The sequence below is a fragment of the Silurus aristotelis genome (assembly GCF_946808225.1).
Source record: "Silurus aristotelis genome assembly, chromosome: 18".
NCBI classification, from domain to species: Eukaryota; Metazoa; Chordata; class Actinopteri; order Siluriformes; family Siluridae; genus Silurus; species Silurus aristotelis.
Genome location: NC_139591.1, coordinates 2,152,199 through 2,162,198, shown reverse-complemented (window position 1 = coordinate 2,162,198; position 10,000 = coordinate 2,152,199).

Here is a 10,000-nt window from a genome sequence, read left to right as displayed (position 1 = left end):
AAAATGTTTCAGCAAAGTTTTATTTTTATAACACTTACTTTTTTCTGACTTTTTGTTGCTCCATCGTAATTTTTTTGAGACATGTTGCAGTCATCAACTTTATTTATGAAATTTTTTTTTTTTTTTAGTTTGAACATTCAATATGTTTTCTAGGTTCTATTGTGAATAACATATAGTGTTATGAGATTTTTATTCTGTTTTATTTCTATTTTACACAGTCTCCCAACTTTTTTTTTATTGGGGTTGGGGTATGATGTACATACAGAAGGATATATGGATGATTAAAATATTCCACCCACCGAAGTTCAGCTCTAAGTCATCGTAACCAGAACAAAACATTCCCTGTATAGTGAACGTGCATTTTTATACAGCTCCTGGCCCCATAATTGCTTCATGTTCCCTTCACCAAACTTTCCATTTTTTCCTTCTGGCCACCAGGGACACATCAATAATGTTATGCCACTCTCAAATGATGACATTACAAATCATAGTATAGAGTAGAAATGCCCATCAAGTGTAATCTTTCCCCTCGGCACATCTCCCTGTGTCTCAGCTGACATTCTGGACCGGAGCAGATAAGAAAAGCAAAAGAGGAAAGTAGGGTTGATAGAGTGTACAGAGCATTTAACTGAGAAAGGAAGTCTGACGGTTGGTTCATAAACACCCACATGTATTCACATAAGCACATATTTTAATGTAATGGACCTAGCCGGTGTATTTGGAGGCCATCAAAGGTTTAAGGACTGAAATGTCAGAAGCAATAAGATTAGTGCAGGAGAAGTAAAAGGACATCAAAGCAGATTTTGAAATCCCTGAAAATCCCTGAAACTCCCAGATTATTATACAGTTATTTATCAGGATGCATATGATTCAGTAACACAGTGAAACTAAAAAGAAGGGCATGTGTTTACAAAAGCAAGAAATCCAATGTGGTGCCCAGTAATGAGATTAATTCTTGTGCAGAGGGTATGTTTTACCTTGTCCTGTTGAAGAGTTGTTAGTAAAATACTATCAAGTCTGAGCATGCAAACATCTTGATATCTACATGCTGAGACGAATCAGGCAGACAAGACCACAATAGACACTGTTATGTGGAGTTATAGCTACTGCACTTATGTGACTCCGTATCCAGTGCTGAGAAGATGAGGGTTAAGAATCAATAGTGATCTCAACATCTCAAGACTCTATTCCAGGATGACTCGGTGCCTGACAGGGGATTGGACATCAGTCAATCCCAGGGGACCTTGCACATACACCACTGCACTTAGACACAAGTTAGAGTAGCTTATCCTTCTCCTGGAATGTTTTTGAAAATCAACATGGACACCAGAAAAGGTGCAAAACATCACAATGCTAAATGACCTTATTGCTCTAGGTTCTCCAGGTCGATCCAGAGCTTGGAATACTGCCTGTGTAAAGTCCTCTTTTTTGGTTCCTTTAACTTCCAAACAAATGTTACAAGGTGGACTGAATTGTCCCTATGCTAATATGTGTGTTCAGTGGTTAAGGTTCTGGGTTACTGATATATGGTCATGGGTTCAAGCCCCAGCACTGCCAAGCTGCGACTGTTGAGTTTTTGAGCAAGGCACTTAACCCTGTCTGCTCCAGGGGTGATCCCAGCTTCTTGACAAGCTAGGATATGTAAGATCCAACGGAAGTGGTAGCTCAGTGCTTAAGGCTCTGGGTTACTGATTGGAAGGTTGCAGTTCATGTCCTGGTATTGCCAAGCTGCTGCTCTTGGGGATCCTGAACAAAGACCCAACTCTCATTGGTGTTACACAGCTGACCCTGACCACAGCTCCAACATCGCTGCGATATGCAAAGACAGAATTTTGCTGTGCTGTAAAGTACATCTGGCAAGTCTAATGCTCCTTTCGTTTCTTGTCTTATCTTCTGTGTGTAGTCTCACTTTCCATCCAATGGCTTATTACTTCTTTACGACCAGTTATACGAAGATAAAATAGTAACTAAATGTTGTTTGTTGAGCAAACTTTATATCTGACAAAGAAATCTTTCTGAGCTGCACTGAGGCAATTTAGGTTATAAAATTGCTCAATTACAAATAAAGCAAAAAGAAGAGAAAACAAGTTCATGTCCTACCAAACAACAGTGGGTTGGTTGAAAGACATTCAGTTTTTCAGGATCTTCAAGTGGCCACCATGTTCTCAGGATTTTGATGTTTCCATACTTAATTTAACAGCTGGGCAATCTGATATTAAAATAAACAAACTTTTTCGAAACTGCAGGGTTCCGGACCTCTGTTTCCTCACAGTCAGTTATGGCAATGGCTACTGTGCCACCCATCAAGATGCCATATGTGCTGTCTTGTGGCACTTATTTATGTGTTACTCTGTTACTCCTTACTGATTTTGATGTCCTTGCCTTTACAATCTATTTTTCAAAGTCACTCTGATACGATATAAATAATGAACTGACCCAAACTCTAATCCTTCTAATCTTCAGAGGTGTGAAGTGAAGAAAACAGCAATAATATTTCAGTTTCTATTCGAATGAATTTTCTGTAAGAATTTCAGGATTTGCTGTAGATGATCAGTGCAGATATGTAGATTCAGTGGTCATCTGTCACAGGCTGCTCACTCTGAGATAGGTAGTACATGTTTTTTAAATTTCACTATTGAAACAATAATGCCAGCTTCTGTAATCCAAATGTCACTCCAAAATAGATTTTAACACGCTGACATATTCTTGTGCCGTTTGCCAGCTGTAGGTTAATAGCCCTTAATTCAAATGCCAGTAGACCTTCATCCAGCTTGACTGAATTATATTGTGTGAATTCTGTAAGAGCTACAACCTCTGCCATTTACTTTAGACATTTGTACTTTTTTCCTTCATATTCTCGGCCGTGTCTCTCACAGCGAGATTTTGCTTTTGGTGTTCATTAGAAGTTCAAAATCATAAATGTAGACATCTGGAAACACATTGCAAACGGCAAGAAAAAAATCCCCTGAGCAAGAAATGGCAGCTCTGTCAGCATGCTGTGTGACAGGCACTGACAGTTCATCAGCCTCTACTCAAGATCACATCGATCTCAGCTGGAGATCACACGCTCTTATTGCACTGGTCTGTAATATTTTCTAAAGCATTTGGTTGCTTCTAATTTCTGTGTTACTTGTTTGTTTCTATAAAAAAAAGTTACAAATTCAACATCAAGAGCAACAGCAGCAACAAGGACTACAGCAGAAACAAGTACTGACCAAAGTTTTCCTTTCCTCACATCCAAAAACACATTTCTTCGGAGACGTTCTCACGAGTCCTGTGCAACGCTTGAACTAATTCCGTAACCAAATAAAGCATGGTGGTGGGTGTGGCTCGTGTGCATGCTTTTCAAGGAATTACACCCTTCATGACATCATGAAGGGCCATACTCGAAAAAGACTTTCTGAAACTTAAACTGGAACAGAGGGTATCTTTTGTCCAAATCATTTTTTGAAACCACATTAATTTTGTTAACCTTGTTAATGACAATCAGTGTCACTACCTCAAAATGCATGAAATACACACATTTAATGTTAATTCATATAGGCTTTTTAAAAAACTGGTGATTAATTTGGCTAGTCTAAAACCTTCCACTTTTGTCAGTGATCAAGTCCTAAACTGTTGGCAGTGTGTTTTAGATTTAATCAATTAGATTAAATGCATTTGACTGTAAATTGGCAGGCAGACTACTACTATAGAATTGGTAGTAGCTCAGTGGTTAAGGCATCTTAACAACCACACCCACTGTTAGGCCCCTGAGCAAGGCCCGTAACGCTGTAGCTGCTCAGTTGTATGAATGAGATAATTGTAAGTCGCTCTGGATAAGGGCATCTGATAAATGCCTTAAATGTAAATGTTAATAAAAAATGTATGTTATTGAAAGGTCCACCTCCAGGATCAAGCTAGCACTTGTGCTAATCATTGAGATGTGGAAGCTTAGTGGTCAAAGCATAGGACTCTGGATCACAAGTTCAAATACCAGCACCACCAAGCTGCCACTGCTGGGCCCTTAAGCAAGGCCCCTAACCCTTAACTGCTCAGTCACTCTGGATAAGGGTGCCTGCCCTGGATAAGGGCCCGAGCGCAAGCCCAAGCCATGACACTTCCTTTATTATGCATGACTGATGATTTGTATTATGCGTCGCCCCTGTGAAGGTTGTTGGTGATAACTCTGGCTGATATTGTCGGGTTTCTCTTCACAGCCAACACAACGTTTGCAATCGGCAAACACTGGTTTTCCACTAGTTTGACATAAGCTTCGTGATTTACGAGGCATGGGTGGATTTAAACTGGAATAGCTTTAGGATCTGGGATTTAAAGTGGAACTGGACAGGCTGGAGTCGATGAGTTGGTGCTAAGTTCCGTGCTAAATCAGAATCAATTCAATAGGATGATATATTATACGGACACTCGTATCAGCTTTAAGATATTAAATACAGTTAAATATACTATGAGGCTTAAAAGGATAAATCTCTAAAATACATGGTTGGAAAGTTTTTGGAGATGTTATGAAGAAGGTCAGAAAGCACATTTCTGACATTAGAGACTCTAGAAACTAATGAATATGAAAAACCAGAAACAACAAAATGTTCAAAATACTGAGATTATATCGTGTTCAGTGCAAAACATTGACAGTTTTGTCTTTGCAAGTTAATGGTATTTCACTGTGAATGGATTTGTGACATTGGAATTGGATTGTATTTGGGAATCTCACTGTTGTTTGTCCCCTGGAAGGAAATCTCTCTGAATTTGAATAGAGGGTAAAACCTATGAAAGAGATTTAATTAAACAACTCTAGAGCTTTCACACACCAAATCTTATGTTTTTTCTTTCTCCAGTTCCTTTAAATTCTACATTACCCACTCAGGCCTCTCGGGGTTTCATTTGGGTAACATTTTCCCTAGTAAAAAATAGCACATAGCACACCAGTGGTTTCTTTCTTTTTTCGGATATTTCATCTAATGCCCTGATTGATTTTCCTCCTTTTTTCTCACTATCAAAATGGCTTGCTTTTCTCCCCTAGAAAGCTCTGTCGATCATCATACTTGTGTATCCTTTTGAACAATCTTCACAGGTGAAATCCACAACTTAAACCATGAGTAGATACCCAGAGCTTTTAAAGCTTTAAAGTGTCAGTCTTACAGAGCACATCTGAGCGATAAGATGATCCTGGAATTTTTGATCACCTGAAAAATACAAAAACAGAGGTGGAAAGTAAGGAACTTATTAGGGTTGTATGTACCATAGTTGCCTGAGGGAACAAGACGCTGCAACGGAACACTTTGGGAACGACCCCAGAGCATTCCGACGGAGCTCGAGTTCCTGAATGGGGAACTACTCGATTACAGTAACACTAATAAAAATGTAATTCCCTTTCAGGAACTCAAGCTGCATCAAAACGCTTCGGGAATGTGACCAAAGCGTTCCGATGCAGCGTGTTGATCCCCTTAGGGAACGAGGTTACATACGTATCCTAGAGACGTTTTATTGTGTGCTTTTACTTTTTTATCTGTCATTTTTTACTTTTACTTAAGTATGTTTTGTTTGAAGTGTTGCACATAACTACATGTTAAATCATATCTGAGTAAAAAAATAAAGTAATAAATAAATGCACCAGAAAGTACTGCACTGATTGGTTGATCGACGGAGAACAAACGTGTTAAATTCACAAGGAAGTCATTAGCCCTGTGTTTAGTCCTTGGCCCAGTGTTTTCTGTTTCTGTGATTGTTGTTGTATGTAGCATCAGGGTTCTGGAGAAACGTTGTTTCATTTCACTCTGTACTGCGTCAGCTATATATGGCTGAAATGACAATAAAAGCTTCTTGACTTGACTTGGAAGAAAGATGCAGACGGAAAAGACCATCTAAAAGCGAAAAGCCGTTGAATCTAAAAATTCAATTCTGTATTGTGCGTGTGCTATTGCGATTTCTCTCATCATATATGACATAAATTTTTGCTGTAAATGTGCATAACTCACAACTTACAAAAACTTTGATTTTTCTTTCTTTCATATTCTTTATGTGATCTCAAACAAGTTCTCAATATATAACAGAAAAACAATAGATCTGACCTTGCTGTCACATTCTATTCTCATTTCACCTTGTCAGAGTAAAGCCTGCCTTGGAGCACTCATGCACATCACTAAGATTCTGACACAACCTTCTCATCCCTGTCAGTAAACCCACTGGGAATAATTAAGTATAAAAGTCACCTCATGCTTGTGTGAGGCATGGGAAAGATCTTGGGCGATCATAAGAGTATTTCCTCATATGTGAATCTATTAACAGTTTTTTTTAGACTTACTATGTAGATGAATTTCAATAAAATGCCTTTGGCTTTTGAAAACCCTTTGGTTGTTGTGTCTTGGTGTATTACTGAAACAAGGTTGAGTGTAATAATTGTTGGTCGAGTTGCTTTGTGTTAAGCCACTAGACTGTGCTTATTCAATTACCCAGTCAGGAAACACTAATTAGTTTAGAGTCTTGGAAAGGTCATGATTATATTTAGACCAGACCTCTTTTAAGAGAGATTAATGATGCCACTTCAGCTCACTGATAGCTTACCGAGAGTGTATGAAGTTCGTAAGTCAACAATGCAATTTCTTTTTCACAATGAATCCCTTCAAAAGCTTTCTATCAGAGGTGAATGTTTGAATCTGATTGGTCAAGTCAGGAGGTGTTGGTTAAATTCAAGCTGCAGGCCAAATGACAGGTTCATACAGAGTGGTGCAGGGAAACGGGAAATTTTGGAACCAGTGTGAGCTTCAAACCCTTTGCCATTAGTTATAATGGAGCAGTGGAATGGTGCGTAACGAGCGTTCTAAAGCATTTTATAGGGATGTGATAGTGTGAGTGAAGGGAATTTAGCCTTCATTACCATTTAGGACATCATGGTCGTGTCCCGTCTGCTAATTTTGCTAATCGTTAAAAAAGAAGTTCCCAGGTGGTGTTGAACGGTCCGCACCAGAGAATATCCAGGCTACAACACGCATCCGTTCCCCAACACGCATTACTCCTGTGTCTGAAATGACGCACCCATGTTGTAATCACATGAGCACACGGGACACGTTCATGACGTCCCAACTGGTAACGAAATCCCCTTCACTTACACTATCACCATAGATCTAAAAGGTTTTATAGAGAACGCTTAAGCGCACCATTTCACTGCGCCATTATATCTCATGGCAAGGGGTTTGAAATGAGCTCACACTGGTTACAAACAATTGCAGACGTCCCAGGAATCACCAACTCCTGGTTCCAAAATTCCCTGAACCACCCTGCATTAATGGACTTGCGTTATTGTTTCTATAGTAACAGCCCTGTTCTTTATTTAAATATTATTTTCCTCCTTTTCTTTGATTTGATTAGAAATCTAAAAGTTGGACCGGTGTCTCTGCAAATGTACTCTAATGTCTGGTCTACAGGAAGTCACAACATGTTGTTCTCATATGGTGCTCTGGTAATGAATTCAGATGTTGAGACGAAATAATGGAGCAGGTGTCAGATCAGGGTTAAATGAGTTTGATAACACAGCAAAAAAAAAAAAACCAAGCTCAAGTAACGATCAGAAGAGGAGTTTGAGATTTTCTGGGTTTCTCAGTAAGCTGTTTTGCTCCAGTTTGGCATAATAATGTGGCTTGTGCTGTTGCTGAGAAAACCACAAGTCCTCCATCATCCTCAAAGAATTCACATAGTCCCTGTGTAAATTATTACTTTAGATTAAGCACTGAACAAATGCATATAAGTGTAAAACTTGCAGGATCTACAGGCTGCTTTTATAGAATCACCACCTTCTGACCAAGAAGATCTGATTACTCAACAGCCGATTTTGTCTGGCTGTGCATGCACATATAGATCGGGTGAACATTCTTTTTTTGCCTCATGTCTAGCAGAAAGAAATGTTTTCATTTTTCATATTGGAAATGTCTGAATAATAAAAAGTCTGTCAGATTCATCATTACGATCAACATACACACATTATGCCAGACTTGCAAGTAAAGATAATATCCACATGTCGAGCAGTAAAAGCGCTGATATATGGACGTTAAGGTTTCAGATAATAGCCCTTGTCACATCCCATCCACTCATCATGTCAGCTGTACGGAAGTAATAATACATGTTTTTGTTATCACTTTTTTTCTCTTTTATGAAAGAAGTGTTCTTTTCTGCATGTGATACGTCGCCTTCAGTTCGTCGATACGTGCTACCCATATGTTTGTTCTTCCAAAATTTAGAACAGTTTTGTCATATTTTAATAGCCGTTTAAAAATAAATAAATAAAACGCAGGTTTGAGCTGACAAGGAAACCAACAGACTGAAAAATAAACCCGGAGCATGTGATAAACTAAAAATGCAATAATTAATCCACCAATCAAACATGCAACTCTTTTTTTCTACAGATTAGCATCTAAACTCCTGTGTCTCAGCAACATACATTTACAGCATTATGGCAGGTGACCTCATCTAAAGCAACTTATACTGTAGCTATCTCATACACCTGAGGGCCTCGCTCAAGGGCCCAGCTGTGGCAACTTCAAAATCACGACCTTACAATCAGAAGCCCAACACATGAATCTACTGAGCTACCACAGTTTTTCCACAGAAAAACTAAATGGAAATGCAGTATGCATTGAATTTTTAATGCAAAATGGCTACCAGGCATAAAAAATATATATATTAAAATTTTTTTGGGGGGGATTTTTCTTTCTTTTTCCTGCTTCCTTTGTATAATCTTACACACCACGCACACAGCATATAATTATTGCATAAATAGATTTCTTCTTCCAATTTCCGATCATGTAAACCTAAAAAAACCTGCATGTGCAGACTGTGTATTGTTAAATCATTATCTCTCATGATTGAAGTATTCGGTGTGTAATTTCTTTAAAGCGTCGCTGCTTCCTGTGAATCATCTGGGAAATATTTCTGTCATTTCAGCATCTCTGGACGGTGAATGATGTTCTTTAGGAAAGCAATCTTCCCTCGCTAAACAGACGTCTCGAGCAGCCTCCTCATTTCCAGGTCATGGACTCGGCTTTGTTATAAACCCAAGATGAAACAGTTCGAGTTTTTGAGGTCAGGAAAAGATACTGAGTGCCTTCAGTGTGTGAATAAGCAAATCCATGAAAGCACCGTCAGCTAAGCCGAACACCGCACTGCTCACATCCGCAGTTAGGGAATGCAAAGTATATGCACAAGACACACACACACACACACACACACACACACACACACACACACACACACACACACACACACACACACACACACCAGGATACCATTTGGCTGTTTTAACAACAACAACAACAACAATAATAATAATAATAATAATAATAATAATAATAATAATAATAATAATAATATTAGTAGTTCCAACCCTGGTATCACCAAGCTGCCACTCTTGGGGCCCCTAAGAAAGGCCCTTAACCTGCAGTGCTCCAGGAGTGCTTTATCATCTCTGTATGTAAAAAAAATAATTTTACTGTGCTGTAATGATGTGTATAATTATATTATAATAAATATTTATTTTTGTTCTTTCATTAATAATTACATTTTATAATATATTATAATTATGTATAGCTGGTTGAAATTGAAATTGAATAACTGCATTATTATTATTATTATTATTATTATTATTATTATTATTATTATTATTATTATTATTATTATTATTATTATTATAAAAAGCAGTCATCCATTTTAAACAGTGCAAAATGTCCCCACAAGGTCAAAATAGTCAAAAAAGTCACATCTTCCTAACATTTTGGGGACATTTCGGAGCATGTGAAGATATAAAAACATGCCCACACATACATGTATACACACCCATCAAGTGAACGGCAGGGAGCTGCGAATAGATGAATGAAATCCTTTCAGATTTGTGTCAGATTGCTCTCAGGTACCTGCTGATATATGCCAGCTGTTTCCAGAGTATTAATCAGAGGATGCAAATTGTCAGATTAGCCAGTGGACTGAGTCATTTGATGCAAATCGCCTGTGCGTC